The sequence below is a fragment of the Pomacea canaliculata genome, linkage group LG6 (assembly GCF_003073045.1).
Source record: "Pomacea canaliculata isolate SZHN2017 linkage group LG6, ASM307304v1, whole genome shotgun sequence".
In the NCBI taxonomy this organism is placed as follows: Eukaryota; Metazoa; Mollusca; class Gastropoda; order Architaenioglossa; family Ampullariidae; genus Pomacea; species Pomacea canaliculata.
Genome location: NC_037595.1, coordinates 16,241,972 through 16,260,766, shown reverse-complemented (window position 1 = coordinate 16,260,766; position 18,795 = coordinate 16,241,972).

Genomic DNA, 18,795 nt, shown 5'->3' with positions numbered 1-18,795 from the left:
TCTTTTATCGTACATCTTACCTTTAAATATGAATTAACTCACAGCAAACAGTTGTTTTTCGACAAAACGGATTTCTTTGTCCAAGTCTCTGAAAAAGCCAAATCTCCAAACGATTTTTGTTTACAATATTTTAAAATAAAGTATAAACTATTTTGTATCGTAATATCTCTGTATCATTTAGGTTAATCTAAGCAACAGTTACCAACATGACAGCTAGAGACAATGACAGCAATTCTGCAATCTTTCCAATAACACACTACATTTTCTCATTTGTCAGTCAAGAATAAATAGTACTGAGTACTGAGTAGTGTAAACTATTTTTTCCTCTTATATTTGTCTAAAACCAGGCCCGCAACAAAAAGAATTTGATTACTTCTGCAGTGTTTGTTCTTGGAATGCAACATACATGGAAAATATTTCAAATGGTGTTTGCATGAATCCAAACTTTCTTATTATTTTTGTAGTTTGTTTACTCTATTTTGTTAGCCTGCGTGTGTGTGTGTAGCATGCCTGTGTGCAGACACGTATTTTGTGTGACTGTATGCTAGGAATACAAATATAATTTACCAATGTGTCTATGACATTTTAGATGATTTGTTTTACGAAACAACTACGTATGATCGTGTCTTTGCTTTATAACTGGAGAGTGCTTACTAGCGCCTCAGGCCCCGCTGAAAATAAAATGTGCAAATAGGAATTAAAGACAGTATTTACTAGTATTTACTACACATTAATAGGACGTGCGTGTTTATTTTATTTTTCCCCATCTTTTTACCTGTGTTTGCTTGTTAGGAACAGGGGGTTGTTGCCCCTGTCTGGTGTTAGTCAAGGATTATTGCCCTTATCAGTGTTTGCTGCGTCGTAGTTTCGCGTCAGAACCCGACGTCATATTATGACGCAATATTCGATTGTATGGAGAGTAAAATTTTTTTGGAAGACAGCAGACGACTGGGAGAAGTGGCGAGAGGCGGACGGAGTGTGTGGAGTGTTCGCTTTGGATCATGTATGTTGATCACAGAGAATATATTCGTGGTCGTCGACTAGGTGTCTGCCAAGTCAGTACTTGCCCCTATTAAGAACCGGAACGTGTGAGTGGTTCCTCTAAGAGTTTTGTTCGTGGACATCGTCAAGTGTTGCCAAGACTGCACTTTCAATTTCTGGACCAGGGAAAGGGAGGATTTTACCAGGACTTTTTATTTTTGGTTTCTCAGACGATGACTTCAGGCAGTGCGGTGTGAGTAACTAGGACTTTAGCGAACTATTCAAAAACAATCGTCAAATTTGATTTACAGGCCGCGGGGTGAAAGACATCCAGACTGTATATATAGTTCGCAGTAACTTGTATGTGTGCTTAATGTTGAGTTATAAAATTTTTCGTTGCCCACGACAAATCTATGTGATTTATGATCGAAAGAACACATGTGGGGACGTGTGTAGCAGTGAGTGCGAGTAGTGTGAAACTGAGAATTAAACACGTCCCTGACATTGCTAAGCTAGGCAGGATTGATAACACTCCTCCATTGTTTTCATCATGACAAAAGAGTCAGTTCTCCCTGAACCTCATCGTCTGCCTGGATGATCAGATGAGTTGATTGCTACTTTATTGTTATAACAACTTGCCAGTATTTGTTACAAGCCTCTCTTTTGCCCCTCTACCCTTTAGGTGTTGTTGTATTGGTAGAGAGCGGTTACACAGGAACGATCGTCCGGATTCTCTTATATATCACTTGTTTGTGTGTGTTTGTGTGTTTGCTACTGCGTATCTGTATGTGTACTGAGTGCTTGATGTGAAAGTGTTATACATTTTTTTTCCAAGCACAATTTACTATTATAATGTTATCAACTAATACTTACTCTCTGTGTTCTCCCATATGTGTTTTAATAAGTATGTGTACTTGTCACATGATTCTATCGTACATTTCAACAACACATTCATTGTGATCCGACAAAAGTCAACTAGTGGTCTATAATAATAAATAGCTGATTTGTTTCCACTCTTACTTACCTACTCGCCAAGCTACACGTTAGTAACTGTTTATAGCAAAGGACAGGCGTTAGCTGCTCGTGACAGTTGTTCAGGCTTCGACTATACAAAGGTTAACAGGTGCTTTTAGTAGATTTTGAGAATATACAGATATTTCGTATAGGGCAAGCAACTACAGCTAGTACAAGAACAAAAATATCGAAGGCTAATATCCTTTAATCTGTTTAACACATTCTTCTAACTGTAAGTAAAATTTTCGGTCATCCTCATTCGGTCCGTATACACTATCAATTAAAAACTTCTGATCTAATGTTTTTATCACTGCCATCACATAATTCCCTCCATGATCGCTGTATTTTTTTTTTATTTTGAGAATTCAAAGTTATTGTTTAATATAATTAATACCCCCAGGAAGTATATAAGACCGTTTTTACAAAGCTTTCAAAATAATCTCAAACCGTTGCTTATCAAATGCAAAGCTCCTAGGGACTGTCAATGAAACAAATTAAACTAATTTCCTATTATTTATAGGTGTCTAAGAAAAGCCTGTTTTCTCTAGCCATACCAGTTTATTAGTGTATTACAGCAAAGTTTGAGCAGTAGACAAAAAACCATCAGGTTCCGATTATGTTCCACTGTTCCTAGGCGGGGCGTGGCTAAACATGATGGACAGTTCTTGACGAAATCGGGAGGAGCGATAGTAGTAGATAAAAAAATTGAAACAGCCGTTGATTTGAGAAAAGGCATATATTACATAAACAATTGTTGTAAACTGAACTAAGGCTGTAGGATCGGCGACTAAGGGCTTGAAAAACACCCAGGTTACTTGAAAGGCAACACACGGCACCTTCACGACAATAAAGACGCAAGCAACGATCATCAGCATCTTCATCAGCGCCACCTGTCGGGTCTGAAGGATGTCAGTGGCATGACTTGTATTTTCTCGCCAAGCTATGGCTGATTTCAGTCTTCTGACTGTCATAATCGTTGCCACCAATACAACTGTCAGATTGAGAATTGGAATTAATGATTCAAGTATGATGTTTTGTAACAAATACACAAATAATTTATTCTGCTCGTAAAATTCAGTGTGCACAGTTATCCACTGTCCTTTCTCACCTGTGGATATGTAAGAAGAAGTAAACGAAAATACACCAATAAGACAGGCGACCTGAATGAGAAGAAAACACGAGACTATCAGCGCCGCCATTGTCTTGGTGCGCATAATGCTGGCAGCACGGTGTGGACGCACGACACACACACAGGTGTCCACAGCAATCACCATGTTGATACAACCGGATGTCAGAGCAAATCCACGAAAAACACTCAGCAAAGATGTTATGGCTTTTACTGAATACTCTTCAGAAAGATGGGGGTCGTATAAATGGATGAAAGCAGGTACAACATACTCGACCAACACAATGGTAAAGTAAGAGCAGTCCACCAGTGCCAGTGAGAACAGACACATCGTCATGCGATCTCGTAGACCTTGTCGCCAGAACACAAGACAGTTGAGGATGTTGGTTGGTATGGCAACCAGGCATTGAAGACCTCCTGCTACTGCTAGAAACACGTTTTGTGCTAAAACTTGGATGTTTTGACGAGAACAATTTCTCGTAGAGTTGTTGGCAAGAAAATCGTCGGTACATAAAATTGAAGTTTCCATGACGGAGGTCTTTTTAGTTTTTCACTAAGCAGAAGAAAAACTTTTTTTGTACTCTCAGAAGTTGTGTATCACAAGGGAAAGAATTCTAGTTTTCCTTTTCACTAATAGCACGGCGTAAGAAAATTTTAGTTTGACTGCCGGTAATATCGCCATTAAGTTTATTAAACAATTTAGTCGCTTTTTTTCCATTATCAATTTCTCAGGCAAAATTAACAGTAAACATCTCGCTTTTTATTGACTGAAAGGAACATACGTGTTATGAAAGTTCCGGTGGTATTGTAGACGGGCTTTCCACAGTAGAGAAGTAGATGATGGCTCTAGTTTAATGTACTTGCCATCGACATTTTGTATCAGTACACTGCAGGGACACGTTCTTAAGAAATGTATAAACCACATCCTCAAAACATGAAGCTCAAGTCCATATCTTTACAAAGTGTTGTGGGGTTGTTTTGACCCACAAATTCACTTGTGTTTTTTATCCGTACGTTCACAAATAGGATATGATATTGAAATATCAGTCACATCAACATTAGTAAACTTGTTTTTCTCATCCCAGGCAGCCTTACACTGCCTCACTGCAAAGTTCTTTTGATTTTATACTAGTTTCCATTAGCATATTAAATTAACTGTTGTTTGAAGTCTCCAGGCTTGAAAGTCATTAACTTGTCATGCCCATCCATTAAAATAGTTTGATTAACTAAAAGCTAACTTGATATAAAATAGTATTTTACAAGCCGGTGGCGATGTCAGACAAGCCCAGGTACCCTGATACATCAATTTAGTCAACACAACTACCTGGTTGCTAAAGTTACCTGACAGCTAATTAAATGCAAACCTTGTTTGCTGTGTGCTCGGAGTCGGAAGGTTGGTTGTGTCCGATGTTACCAAGTTAATAGCTTTGTGAAATTATGTGTGTGCATGCGTGGCTGACTGTGTACTCATATCTTCCCCACAGTAATGTGTTTGTACCTCCGAAACTGATTTGAAATCCCTATGTAGTAGTCAGAGTGAACACCATGTCCTGTATCAACAAATTATTGTCAGTCATTGAAGTATCAAACTAAAGGTAAGTAAGGTCTTGCTGTTTGCTTTTTTCTTTCTCTTAACCAGCATAACAGAGTTTTTTTAAAACAAATTCTTGTGTGCGAGGAGAAGGAATATCACCAACAACAGATAAACAACTCGTTTTATGAGATAATTTACAGGGAGCAACATTTAACCTGCGTCTTGTAGGTCCCATAAATTCGAGACACATACACACTCATCCACAAGCGCACACGACTGTTAAGAGAAAGCTTAGGAAGCTGTGGAACTGATGATGTGAAGTAAGCTGTTCACACGTTTTCTCCTTGTTAAACAATGTGAGCAAATACTGTCATTGTGATTAATGGTCCTGACAATTGGACTCCATTCAGCAATGGACGTTTCTCGCATTTTGCATGAAAGTTTTTAACACCTTCACAAAGGTTAGTTTTCCTTTTATCTAGCATTTTACTTGTTTTCTAAAATATCAACAGAGTAAACACCTAAAATCTTCTGAACAGTATAAAAGCATCAGGTATTTAACATTACATTACCTAAGAAACAAAACTCAACAAAAGAGACTGATTATCTATTTCAACGGGTTGTAAGATACATACTCTACCAGGTAATACAACAAAACTGTATAAAGGGAACACAAACAATAATAAACTACGAAAAGATGTATCTTAAAAGCGTGGAACATGGTCAAAGTTTAAAGACAAAAAAGTCAGAGAATAAATTCCAAATGTTAAGACCAGCAAATGGAGAGACGATGGAATTTATTTTAGTTTATTTGTAGAACAATGTTGAGTGCAGCATCAGCATTAACTTGACAAATACCCAAGAGAGGACTGGGAGCAAGCGGTGAGAACTGTGTAAACACTGTGTAAACACTGTACACGCAGCTAATGTGCCTCTCCCATGGGATTGTTGCTGCGTTGGTTGACTTCACTTTAGATGACTCCAACGATGAATCGATGATCACGCAGATGATTTGTCTAAAAAATTGAATAATGAGCGACAATGCTGCACCGGTTAGTAAAACTAAATTCCAATAAACAAAACAAATGTTCTCACCAGGCTTATGGAGAATTATTTCTCTGTATCTCAGCCTGCACTTGGCGCACTTATCTCTCTCAGGTAACCTAAGCCGTGAGTCGCCCCAACTCAGCTAAACTGTCTACTTGTCACGACAAACTCTTTCAAGTAATGCATTAAATAAACACAAACACTACTGGGGTCTGACTAGTGTGAGACACAGGCGAACACATGGGCACACGCATAAACACACCAACGCACGTCTGCACAGACACCCATACACTTACAAACATTCATCTATATAGACGAAGCTGCTGTCAGTGTAGGAAGCATCCGTCCATTACTTAAATTTTTAGGCTGAAAGCAAACAATGATAATTGTCTCCATTTTACACGCAATCAAACGCACTGCAAACAACGGGCTGAACAAACTTTACATTTTCCTGCAACTGTATTTTATTTTCCTGTTCTTTGCTTCCAATGTTGTAATTTTTGTAAAAAAAAAAAGAAAGAAGAAAAATTGACATAAAATGTTTTTATCAAAATTAACAGGAAAATGGTGCTCTCATTAGGAATATTATTTTTACCATACGTGACTGTAAGCTAGTTTTGAAAGGTAAAAAATATGTGAAATAGAAAAAATACAATGTGGGTATTTTTAACGTATGATTATCTTCTTTGAGTTATTTTGCATCTAGCTCAAAGGGTATTTTAAGACATTATAATACTACTTGAAAATGTGTCTGTAGAATTTTCAGTAAAAGAAAAATCATTTTTAAAAAGGCGTTTATTAAAAAAAAACTGTTGGAGGTCACTTTTTACATCTTTTACTTGCTACAATCGCTGATCTATAACAAAAACAAACCAAAACCACGCTCTGTGTGTGTGTGTGTGCACATTTACTGCTGAATGTTTGCATACAGACTACATCACGAAGCTGCAAACCTGGCCAGAAGTAATTATTATGGCAGGTCCTGAATATGTCAATACCGTTATTTTCTTTGTCTTCTTAATGAAATTATTTTTTGTTTACTTGTGGTAAAAAATTTAACCACTTCCTAATCTGTTAAAAAGTTTTTCTCCCGTAAAGACTTGTGTTCAACAGTCTTTTTTATTGGTTATCGTATTTTTTCTGCTGGTGATTAAAATTAGCCGAGAATAAAGGACGACAGATAATGCTAACCTTTATCTCAATCACTTTATAATCTACAACTTTCTGATAAACATTTAGTTTCATCTTTACTTTTCGTAAGAGTTCAAGCTGCTAGCAGACATTAATGTTTCCAGAGTCTTTTTTTTTTTGAATGAATATCACCAAGCATAATGTCTTTCACACTAAACTTCAGTGCGCGTGGATACGAACCTCCCTCTACCGACTTGAGTGTTCAGTCCAGCAGGGACACCCGCGAAATGGTGGAAACCGTATTTTACGCAGGTGTCGGAACTTTAAAATGTTTGCTTGGTGTGTCGACCAACGGGGTTAACTGTCTGGTGTTCTGTCGTCAGGGTCTTCAGGATCGCATGAACGTGTGTCTGTTCTCACTGGCACTGGTTGACTGCTTGTATTTTGTTATCATATTTCTACTATTTCCTCTCGCAACTTTTATCCGTTTTTGTGACACTCTTCTGTATGAAGAGTACTATGCTAAAATGACAGTAGCTTTAGTAGGTGTGGCAAATGGATTTTCACTGACCTCTGGATGTATTACTATGGCAATAGCTTTTGACACGTGGGTCTGTGTGGTATTTCCACACCGTGCTGCGAGCATTATGCGCACCAAAACAATGACATCACTCTTAATCTTTAGTTTCTTGTTCATACAGGTGTGCTATGTTATTTTTCCGCTTTCTTATACTTATCTTAAAATTACCGTAGCAAACCGAACGCAATGGGTTATTCGCCCTACTCCGCTTCACGAAGCAAACAAATTAGTTTTTTATTTATTCCAAAATATCGCCCTGGAAATGGCAGTCCCAGTTATTAATGTAGCAATAATATCAGTATCAACAATTCTCACAGTAAAGAGACTGAAGTCAGGTATCAAGTGGCGACAAACCACAAGTAATGTCACTAACAACCTCATTGGCCAGCAGGTGGCGCTGATTAACATGTTGACGACGGTGGCCTGCGTCTATGTCGCCATCATGTTGCCGTGTATAATATTCCAGATCAGCTTGTGGTTTACCATCCGTACCTCTGCAAATCGAAGCGTTCAAAATTATGCTTTGGCAGCTTCTGCAGTGATTTTAATGTTTTCTCACATCAACAGCTGCCTCAACTTTTTCATCTACTATCGTCGCTCGTCACGCTTCCGTCGAGATCTTCACAAGTGTTTATCCGAGAAATGTTGAAATATATCGCCATGTCTTGGACATGAAGAGAACCAAAGACCTCGTAAATAATGCTTGATTACCATTGTTCATTAGTGCTGTTCCTCTCGACTACATCGAGCTTTTGTTTTCATCTCATTGCAGTTTAGAGTCTTAAACTTTGGCGAAAACCAGTAATTTCCAGTCCTTGAACATGAGGGAAGATGATACTTTTGTGAGAAACACTCACGGTAATTTAAATGCTAGAGTCACAATCCACAATGATGTTTTAGGAAATCTTCAAAAGGTTGTAGAAAGATCTTTACCATGTTGTTTGCTTAGTGCTAGAAGGTTTTGGTATTTAACAAAACCAACATAGTTGCTGTATTAAATGCCACTGTTGAAGTAAGTGCAAACTGAACGTTCGAAAATTGATATTTTCTTAATTGCCTGCATGTGACTTACACAGATTAAATTTTACGAATTTTGTAATTTTTGCATCTTATTGTCTAACGGAATTTTAAGGAAATGTATTATTCTTAATATACTTCCATTATAACATTGTGGTAGAAAAAAGTTTTGCTACCTTTGAGACAGGTCGGGTACATGGTAGATGCCGCTAACATCGTCAGTACCCAGAGGTAATGTCGGGTCTACAACTTTTATTTATAAGCTCGTTTTTTCACAAAACAACTCCACAACCATTATAACTGTATAGAGTCCATTCCAAGAGACAAAAAATCGTCTACACTTATAGGAAATATTACTTGTTCGACGCAGTTTTAATAACTCAGCCATGAAAAGTGTGCTCATTCATTTCACGCCTGAAAATGAGACTGTATGTATAATTAGAAATACTTGAGACACATACGGTGAAAAAATATGACAGCGTAACTAGAAAATTTAATGCGAACATTAGAAGTGAGTTCAAAAGAAAACTTCAGGCGTCCAAAAGGTTTCGAGTAATGGGCTCACTGCTTTTTTATATACTTGTTTACAACTAAAACTCGAGAAAAAAATGTACTTGCAAAGACTTAGTGTACTGGTGCTTAGACACAGAGTATGAAGCAGTCAGTCTTAGAGAGAATCAAGCACAAACACCTGCTGACAGACGTGTTGACAACGGTCCGTGGCAGACGGTCTGCATGACGTCACATGACGGGTAGTCAACAACATTTAAACAACAAGACCCCCACCCGAGTCACTTGTGAGGCATGGTTACAGGTAGTCACTGCTCAGAAGATGTGGGCTTTCTCTGTGATTGCGTTGGCTTATTATTACGAAAGGTTCTGGGTGTGTAATGTGAGTACGAAGCTGAAGAACTCTGCTGGCAGAACACTGCTTGGCACTGTGTCAGTCCACACGGGGCACGTGATCAACAGTCGACTCATCTTCATCATTTTTCAACGCAAGGAAAATTTAGCCAGGCAAACAAAGACTGTGTCAACGTTTGGATAAGAGCCTGGCGCCAGTCAGTGACCATGGAAGTGAGGTGACGAGAACTCGGGTACCTGTGAGATGTACACGTTGCTCGCCAAGGCCGGCAGGTGGAGGAGAAGGTCTGTGTATCGGAGGTTGTTAATAAGCTGAGCTCAAAGAGATCCATGATGCTGACTATTACTGACGGTGTCCTGAGGGCGTACAGTGAAGGTAGGTGTCGGACAGCGAGGGTCCACGGACTTGTATGACTGGACTGTTGGTGTCATGGGTGGGAGATGTAGAGAGCGTTCAGGCCGGCCTCCTTTCAACAGTCGGTGATCTAAGAAGTAAAAGTAGCATAGGGTAACTGTTACATGTCACGCCTCCTACAGTATAACAAGTGGCAGATAGTCATGGGGCAGAGTACTTTGAAGATATCAGTTGTTGGCAGGGAAGCTATAATATCCGGAACGAGAAGGACCATCTTGCTTACGGGATAATCTTCATGTTTCAAAACCATGATAATTTACTCCTGCATATGTTTCCGGCCTAATGACTAACAGTGACATCTGGCAAGCTGCTTGCTCCTCACGACTGACAATGGACAAGCTACCCAACACCTGTCGTATATATTATCACATCTTACACATTTTATCACACCTGATTCTTGCACCTGAGGAAGTAGAGAGATTTCGTTGCCAAGTTCAGTAACATTTTTAAATCCTAGCTAAGCAAGAGGGGTTAATAACACATTCAGTTACGTTACCTTTATCAAAACAGTAACCTAGCAACAACCAAAGACAGTAAAAGTGAGATCATTATACACGTTCCTCCTCCAGAAATAAAAGTTTAAGTCATGTTGTCTTCATTTCACTTCTTTTAGAATCTACTGTATATGTCAATAAACTTTTATTTTCACTGTCACAAAAAGTAAAAATGCTTCGACTGCTCTATTATTGACACTAATTGTTGATATTTAAAAAAAATCCTTTAACGTTAAAAGTTTTAGAAAACAGCAATTGTAATCTAGTGGAAGGGAGCTAACCCATGATATCTGTTTGTCTAGACACTTCAGTCATCTCCCCTACGCGAATACAGCTTTAAAGGCCCGACTTCCTACCGAGACATTGAAAGAACTAACAGGAATATTTACGAGCGGAGTATAACTCGAGGAATTACTTTATCTACGAGGGAGTCACACTCTCAATAGTCTGTGCTTGGTATTTATCTTCATCGTGACCACAAGCAGGGCCGCCGAGAGCCAGCCCGGGCCCCGGGACAGACCTCTCCGGGCCCCTTGTACTTGTAATCGTAAATTATTTTCCCAGTATATAATGTATGTTTACAATTCGAATCTCAATATCTACACTCAAATTCAACTTCTGCATGTGTAATGCTTGGGTGTTCTGTCCTTAGACCTTTCTTTAAAAGAAAAAGAAAAAGAGAAGAAAAAAAATTCCACTGACCAAGGTCAGGCCCCCTTGACAGCCGCGGGCCCGGGTACACCAGACCCCCCTGTCCCCCCCTCTCGTCAGGCCTGACCACAAGACAGGAGGCGACCAAGTCGTGTTCAGTTTGTCCTGATGTATGTGGTTGACCGTGAGCTAGAGACGGGAAGAGGTAGAGAGCTGAAACTACAGTTTGCTACCTCCTCACCTGTGGTAGACAGTCAACAGTCATATAGCAAACCTTGTGTGACGTCACAAGCAGGAGTAGTGCATCCTGGGAGTGTAGCATGGCAGCCATGTTTTGTTTAGTTGTGTAGAAGTTAAAACACTCGCTGATCATCAGCTACAGACCTTGTGTTTACATGTTCAGCTCACGTTGTGACACGTGTCTAGAGGTCTGACACACGGGGTCTTCTCTGGACTCTGCGAAATTATCTCTGGGTGAAAACACCTTTCCTGCGAGCAAGCAACTAGGAGAACAACGTATAAAGCTATTTAAATATTTTAAACTAAATGATGAGTTGCACTACTACGGTCAGTGTTACATAAAATTTGTATTTACAATAAAAAGCTATTTGGCTCTAGTAATACTTCCACATACGCAAGTAGAAATAGTTGTAAAATACGTAAAGGAGACCTCACCTTTATTTAAAAACCTGTATAATTATACGAATAACATATAGTCTTCTATGGAAAATACTCAAACCGAGCACGTGCTACAGAAACACAAACGCATACTGTGACAAGTCAACACATACTAACACACACACACGCATGTGCGCGAGCGCAGAAACACACACACGCGCGCGCGCGGAAGAAAAAAACATAATATTGACAATATAAGAACGATTTTCCTTTCTGTAGACTGTGTGAAGATACTATCAACAGAATTAATGACTTTGACATTTCCATGGAGGTTTCTATTTGAGTTCCTCACTGTGTTTATCAGCTTCGTGAATAGAGTTTAACATGTTTTATTCAATATTATTGTTTTAGTAAACTTCACTTGCAATCTGTGCATCATTCGATTGTTTTTTTTTTTTTCGTTTTTATCTTTTGTATTTTCATCATTATAAATATAAAAGTATTTTAAAATTATCAAGACAAAAATGTGACGACTAACAGTATAAAAGGTGAACATATTTCATAGTAACTATTCGGGACTGAGGAGACCGGAAAGAACTGTTTAGTAACTGTTATTAATAATTGACTATTTTACCGTGAATTGTACTGCAATAATATGATATAAGGGAGATCATAAACGCTGTTTTCAAAAATAAAAATTGTCAGGCGACCTACCGATCCTTGATTCCTTCACAGTCTGTAATAGAGGGAGCTGTCTAATTAGTATGAGACTGCTGATTGCTAAAAGTTTTTTTTATGATCACTAGAAAGTTAACGACGAGAAAGGTATGGTCGTTTTCATCGTGGTAAACAGTATTCTATAATATTTGCAATTAAACTTGTTACCACAACAAGCTTTACCTTTCTGAAGTAGACGGTTTCTGTCTGCGAGCATCGTACAGACATGCTAAACACATCGACTGGAAGTATGAACACAAGTACTAATGGCTTCGAATATCTCTCCTCTGAGTCACGTGGTCTAGATACGAGCTGGATGACTCGCCAGATAGTAGAGGCTGTATTTTACTCGGGGTTCGAATCTCTGAAATGCCTGGTGGGAATCGTGACCAACATCATCAACTGCCTGGTGTTGTGGCGCCAGGGTCTGGCAAGTCGTGTCAACCTGTGTCTCTTCTCGCTGGGAGTGGCTGACTGTTGCTACTTTACTGTCACATTCAGTGTGTTCCCCCTGGCAACAATAATCCGTTTTTACAGTAATGATGTTTATGAAGAGTACAGCGCAAACACGATAACATACGTTGTAGGTGTAGCGCGTGCTTTAGCGCTGACTTCCGGTTGTATCAACATGGCGGTGGCTGTAGACACGTGTATCTGTGTTGTGTGTCCACACCGTGCTGCCAGCATTATGCGCACCAGGACAGCGATGTCACTGATAGTCTTTAGTTTCGTGCTCATGCAGGTGTTGTTTATAATATATCCGTTTTCTTATAGGATTGTGCCTGTACCCGTAGGACAACAGACTCACTGGAATGTTGTTCCCTCTGTGTTTCACGAAGAAAATAAATTATTTGTATATCTGTTTCTAAACATCACTCTTAAAACAGTTCTTCCACTCCTTATTGTACTAGTGGTATCCATGGCAACGGTTGTCACGGTAAGAACAGTTAGATCAGCCATAACATGGCGACAGAAGTCAAGCTCTGTCTCTAATCACCTTCAGCACCGCCAGGTGGCGCTGACCAAGATGCTCGTGATCCTCGCCTGTGTCTTCGTCATCACCATGACACCCTTTGCTGTAGTGCAGGTGAGCTCGTGGTTCATCATGCACCTGTTGGAAGAACCTTTCATCTTTTCTCAGTTTATGACAGCTTGTGCGGTAATATCTGCTTTTTCTGAATTTAACGGCTGTGTCAACTTTTTTATTTACTACTACCGCTCCTCACAATTCCGACAGAAACTGTTCAGCATGGTGAGTCATTCCTCGAAGAAAAACGGCAAAAAAGAATTGTGAAAGTTTTATGTCTCGTTATTAGCTGTATAACGGGGCCTTACTTTCTCCAGGTGGGTGAAGTTGGGGAAGTTTACTGCGCTGTACGGGTACCGAAACGGCGCACCTCACCGGCGAAAAAGTGGAAAAGTGTATAGATAATAATTATAAGTAAATGTGTGTGTGTGTGACTGAGATATGTGTATATGTCTGTACATAGATAAATGCGTGCGTGTTAGTGTAAAAATAAGAGAGAGGCAGATGCAAAACCCGCATTTTTACAGGTGTAAAACTTTACTGTATTTTTAAAGCACGTGATTCTGCTTAGAATTAACAACTGTTCCTCTAGACAAAGTGGCGGTTTGATAAATAAATAAATATCTGAGAGAATGAAAAGGTATGAAATAATCTACCATAGTTATAATTCAGATCGAAATGTGTTACTGATACCCACATTCTTTCTATTAACCGCTGGTGAGTGGCACTGCACTAGATGATATACAGGCCTGTAATAATGTCGAAAAGCTGTAATATTTGTTTACTAACTGCAATCATTACCTCAGCAGTGTAGGTAGCAGCGGTTGTTGCCGGCTGACAGCAAATTTAACCCAAGGCCCTATTTTATACTCAATGAAACTGTTAAGAGTTTCCTTCAGCTCCCATTGAAAGTCGCATGAGACGAAGGGCAGGTCAGTCATTGTGTTTATCTAGTTTACAACTGCCGATCAGTAGATGTTTATCACTATCGTGTGATCGTTCAAATCATTACAGGTATCAGCAAGGTAAAGTCACTACCACGAATGACGGACAGGTCTGTGACCCTAACCAAAATTATTCAATTAATTGTTCATTACCTCACCGCACGGGATATTTGCTTTGTTGTGAACCCTAAAAAAGTAAAATATTAATGTGGGTTAGAAGTATATATAAAAGTTAAGCACGATTGTTCGTGGCTTCTCATAGGTCAAGTAAGTGTGTAACCTTTGTCTTGTTTGCGCTGGTCAGTTGTGATTGGATGAGGGATACTGGAGGTGTGTGTGTGTAGGTGAGTGTGTGTGTGAATGCATTAAATAAGGAAACAAGAAGTTTGCAGGATAATTGTAGGTATGATGTGATTACTTGCCCAACAGTCGATGCGCTTTAAGCTTTCTTTAATGTCAGGAGACTTTTCTTCAGTACCGAAAAGTGAGTGAGAAGGGCAAAGATTCTGGAGAAAGAATTCCTATGTGAGGAGGTCAACCAGTGACAACGAACTGTCAACACTTTCTCTGTCGTCGTTAAAATGATTAGCACTATACGCCAGATCATGGGCTACCTGTCTAAGGTAGCAGTTCATCAAAGCCGTGAAGACAAGTTGTCTGTGTAGTTGCCCGCACTCTAGAGTCGGGAGGATCACGTGTCATCAGGGAGGTGTTAGCTTGTGACTGCACGGAGCATGTACTGTTGTATGTTGTACAACAATGTAGCCGTGTAACAAGCGGTGGTGGAAGAATCCCACGTGACGTGTGTGGGCGGGGACAGTGTTTGGCACCTGATTTACTGGACAGCAGTTTCCACTCAACAGCTGCTAAAGTGATGTGCGCACGTCTGTGTCTAACTGGCTTTTACAACAGTCTACACAAACACTGCATCATTGGAAGTGTGAACAGAATTAATAACCTTATAGATGAGCGATATTGTGAAGTCATTCTCATGATTTTTATATCGTAAATTTTTTTTCTTGTATTTTGATTCTCATGTCGTCGAGTCTTCTGTTGGAAGGAGAGCCCGGGTGGGTTCTAGTGAACCACGTGACGTGATGCACCTGACATAGTACACACTGTTACCTGCAGGATCGTGCTCACGTGGGCTGTAACAGTAACCGGATAATTGTCATCAACTTCCTCATTTCCCTGAGCTTTCAATCGTGTTGTGACAAGGAAATGCAGGATTGTTGTGGAACTCTCACTCTCGCACGTTGGTTATTTACTGCTTGCTTGCGTTTGTAGGTTTCTAGTAATACTCTCAGCAGTACTACGATATAACTTGAAATTTTATGTGTGTATATATATATATAGAAAGAGAAACTACATGCCGATGTATAAGTACTTCTAATTTATAGTTCAAAAATCCATCACATGTAACTCTAAAACGATGCAAGAAATGAGTGGCGACTGAAGTATGATTATTTATTTTATTTATTTACACGAAGCTGTAAATATAAGAAATATTCGAATAATGAAATAAATAAAAAACGATAACTCAGAAGTGTTTTAATCTTCTTTCTATCCCGGTATTTGTCAATACTGATGGTGTATGTACTATCACATTAATTAATCTAGCTTGTAGCACTCTTAACTTTATTTCTGTGAAACTGTAGCCAGAGAGCCTGCTAGAGCAGCTGTAGTTGTGAAAGTGCTTTGTCCCCTCATCCCCTGACGCCCCTGTACCTTGTGGAGGCTACGGAGCGGGGCACGTGACCACAGGAATTGTAAATAAATCACAGATGACATCACTTGCTTGAGCAGTGTCTTGTTTGCCGTAAGGTGACGGGATTTCTTCTTTCCTTCATTCTTCCCCACTCTCCGAGGAGTCTGACTTGCTATAAGGTGATGTATCCTGCTTGGTATCCCTAGCCAAGGGCATGGCTGATGTGAGGTTTGTGCCACGCCGCCTCACCTGGCGGAGCTGTACACTGTCGGTGAGATGTATCGACAGGTAGATGTGCGCTGCAGACGACAGGCGATGTCACCACACTGTGTCGCTGTGCTCGCCTCTGGCGTTGCTCCTCACTGATGATTCAGTCGTTGTTCCCGTGCACGACGAGGTTGTGACCCCGTTTAACCACTTTTACTCCGCTATGCCAGAGGTTCACAAGCAACAACTTTATTTCCCCTTCAGTCAACATCCACAACACTTTGTCTGTCGTACACTAGAGTTTCACTCTGTTCACTTTCCTTTGCACTCATTGTGTCTCTTTCTTTGATTATAATGTTTGTATCTACTCAGTGTTACATTTATAACCGATGGTCTAGAGTTCTATGTACCTTGTGGGCAGTATTCTCAAAGTACAGCTCACACAGCCTGGGGGCACGAGTAACATACTGTGTCAGACATCGCTACACCAACTGGAAAGACTGATGTCAACACAAGCACATGTAAAATAACTATCTTGTTCACAGGTGGGAATACTGAACAGACTTAGAATGTCATTATTGTGTGAAAACCTAAATCTTGTCTAGTTTCTAATTTCTCTAAAATGTTTATCGAAGTTCATCAAGCATTGATAAATGTCTTCTGACGATATTCGTGAGAACACAAACCTCAGCACACAACCCTTCAAACATCATTTAATTTAATAATAACAGCGAAATCTTCCCGCCATTGCTAAACACTAGACTTCATGCTGTTTGGTTGGTAAACATGTCCTTCATCGCTACCTTTACATTGGGGTCAATGAGATCAAATCGTGAATAATTTCTTAGAAAAACTTTCATTTTATTCCTTTTCAATAGAGGAACATATTTATTCTCTCTCTAGCGCGCATACACATACACACAAATAACTGTCTAAAATATCAAAGATGTGGAAACTATTAACAATTAGTAAGATGTCTTCTCAACATCGCAAACTTTAAAAATAATTTTCTTTGAGCACACACCTAGTGTACATGTCTCTGACAAACCTGATGCTGCTGGCATTTGCCTGTTAAATTTCTTGTTAGCTATTCAGGCTACACTTTCCATCTGGTACAACCAATGTAAATTTATCTAAACGTGCTTTATATTTTTACAAAAATATATTTCATCTCTACATTTTCTATCTTTCTGTCGATGCAATTTTGCTGTTTTCTTTTTGTAAACAGTACAACTGCAAAAAAAGTATAAAATGTTGCCGTAGAAGAAGGAAAAAGGAGACAAAACATTTCATTTTGAATTGTTGACAGCATGTCTAAAACACACGAGGTGTTTATCGTCAGCTGCCCGGTGAAATATCTGTAGACACCATGTCTGTCATGACCAACTCCAGCGACTGTAGCTACAAACGGTTCAACACCAACACGTGGACCGACTGCACGAGCTCTGAGGTCCTCCAGGTGCTAGAGACTGTCTTCTACGGGGGGATCGTCAGTCTGGAGTCTCTCATCGGCATCTGCACCAACCTCATCAACGGTCTGGTATTTTGGTGCCAGGGTCTTGGAGTTCGTGTCAACCTGTGTCTGTTTTCTCTGGCGGTAGTGGACTGTTGTTACTTTATGGCCACGTTTGTGCTCTTATCTATCTCTTCTTTCATCCGGTTTGTAGACATTTTTCTGTATCAAGAGTACATGTCAAAAGCTACAGTAGCTGTGACAGGTGTAGCACGTGCATTAGCGCTGACATCCGGTTGTATCATTATGGTGGTGGCTGTCGACACGTGTGTTTGTGTTGTGTGTCCACACCGTGCTGCCAGCATTATGCGCACCAAGACAATGGCGTCATTGATAGTCTTGTGTTTCATATGTATACAGGGCAGCTACTTGATATATCCAGTTTCCTACCAGGCTGCTATAATTAACATAGGAAATGTGTCCAACTGGGTAATTGTATTCACTACATTTCACACAGATAATGAATTATTTGTCTATTTGTTTCGCAACATCATGCTCGAAACAGTGATGCCACTTGTTCATCTGACAGTTGTGTCGCTGACAACGGCTGTGACAGTCAAGACACTGAGATCTCTCATAACATGGAGAGAAAACTGTAGTCATGGCTCTAGCAACATTCACCACCAGCAAAGATGCTGTTGATCGTCGCGTGCGTCTTCATTGTTTCTGACATTCCCTTCGCTGCTTCTCAGCTCAGCCTATGGTTCATCAGGTCCTCTTCTGTTAATGTGACCTACTATAAAGAGGTTAGAGTGGCAGTAAGAGGAATATATCAACTAAATGGTTGCCTCAACTTTTTTATCTACTATCATCGCTCCTCACGCTTTCGTCTGGAGATGCACAGAATGTTCAGACATATTCCAGGGAGTGTCCATGGATCATTGAAAGGCAAAGACTCACAGAGCTAGTACGACACGGGAGATGTCCATGAAGTACCTGTTGTCTAGTACTTTAGTCGCCTTCTAAACATTATCTGCGAGCGTGTGTAAATATATATATTTAAGAGAGAGAGAGAAAATGGGGAAAGAAGGTAAGATCCCTTCAGCTCACTGGCATCAACAGCCAAGGGGTCTTCCGTTCTGTACAGTATGTCTGCTTTTGTGTCCATGGTTTGGTCTAAGACTCTTGTAATTATTTTATTATTTGTGCTATTTCTTTTTTCTGTCATGATTCTTTAGTTTGTACACATTGACTGCAAGATAATGTA